Raw genomic sequence first — 1,976 nt, 5'->3', positions numbered from 1 at the left:
TAACTACGGCTTTGGCAAAACAATAAAACAAAAAATCAGCTTGTTGGCTTGCAAAAAACCCTGCTACACATATCGTTACCATACTACTGGAAAGATAGCTAACCATACCCAACTACAATCTGAAGCTAATAACGTTAGCACATGCTAACTAATATAGCACAAGTTTCGGCAGACTTGGACCTCAATTCGGCACGATTCAGCCACACTTGGTGGTGAGTATGGCTAAAACTACACCACACACGATGACCAAAAAAGGTACGAAGCAAAGAAAAAAACCAAGAAGACAGAATGGAATCTCTGTAGTCATTTAGGGAATGCAGGTGAAGCTGCAAAGTAAAGTCCGTAGAAACTTGGGAGACTTGAAGCGACACTAACGGCTACTTCTGGATGTTTCTGAGCCTGTCAGATCCAGCCATCCAAGCAGGACAGACGCGACCAAGTCCTTATTAATTTATTTATATACCTCTTTACGACATACATTTCCACGGTAATTTGTAGTCAGTTTTAAAGTAATACAATAAAGTGAAATATATAAAATATGTAATTGGATAATTATTAATAATTATTAATAATTACCATATGTTTTATTTTTCATAAGAAAAGAAACTGGCAACATTAACTAGTGGATTTGTTCATTCATGAACCCAACTCCACCAGCTGTTTAATAATTCATAATATCATAATTATCACTTCTAATACCACACTGTCTGACATGCTATTTCGGTAACAACTCCACAACTCTCTTATTTTACACTATAGGTTAGGTAATGTCAATGGATCACATGACATGTCTCTTCTTAAATCTAACAGTTTGCCTGACTGATAAAAATCTGGAACATTCGGCTGATTTGTCCAAACAGATTTTCCCCATTTTTCAACGGGGTATGATGCGTCATTTCCTATTTTTAACACCTGAATTAACATTTAATATCGCTGTTGTTTGAGATGCCATCTCTGTAGCCCATAATTGCAGTTCTTATGCTAACTAGATCAGTTTAATATTTTAAACCAAACTGATCAGCCTTAAAGACCTGATACACCTCTTATAATTTTTGGGAATTTCAGCTTTCACATTCTCACTTCTGTCTGCCTCAATTTCCTCCCACTTACAACAGACCAGGAGAAGATTTCTGCTAAAGCACAACCATAGGTCACCTCACCATGAGATAATTTGCATTTCTGCATCCTCGCCACTCTTCTAAATGCAGCTTATTTAGCACCACTAACTGCATTTTGTTCACTCTCCTTCCATTGTTACTGCTACTCATCACTCTCATGACTCCAATTCTTCTGAATAACATGTGAAACTTTTTCCCACATGACCCAACTAACTAAATTGGCGTTTTGCCAATTATGACAAAATGGTTTTCATTTGTTAAAAAAAAGAATTTATTTTCCATATCAGCGAACTGCTTAAAGCATGAATTGTTTCAACTTAAATTAAAATAACTTCCGTTTAAAATGTAAACTTCTCTCAAGCAGCCACACCCACAATTGGATTCATTCTGAGGAGTTATTTTACTCTTAATCAAACTTCAGACAATCTGAACAGTTGAAAACCTCTTACATCAGGTAAAGAAATACAGTTTGCTTCACTTCAGGGCAACAGGGGAAATCTGAGTGTCCTTGTAAAGGTTGGATTTACTATAAATAAAGCATATTGTATAACATTTCTTCTCAGCTGGCCATAGCCTTTTACACAGCTAAATATTTATGTCAGTTTTCAATCATCCACAAAATTGCATAACGTCAAAATCATTTCTAAAATGTTTGGTTGTGTCTCCAACAGGGTAGACAGGGACAACATTGAGTAAATGGATTTTTCCTCTTGTACCGAATGGCCCTCTTGATGTGAACGTTGATTTTTTCAACATGTTCCTGAGTTCTACACACATTGGACTCGATGTTATTGATCATGGATCCCTGCTCCTCCACCAGCATGGCCATGTTCAAGAACAGTTCATGAACGTCCTTCA

Source organism: Seriola lalandi, unplaced genomic scaffold (genome assembly GCF_002814215.2).
Source record: "Seriola lalandi dorsalis isolate HSWRI2012SDOR001 ecotype SW California unplaced genomic scaffold, Sedor1 jcf7180002054360, whole genome shotgun sequence".
Taxonomy (NCBI): Eukaryota; Metazoa; Chordata; class Actinopteri; order Carangiformes; family Carangidae; genus Seriola; species Seriola lalandi.
This window is presented reverse-complemented; position numbering follows the sequence as displayed.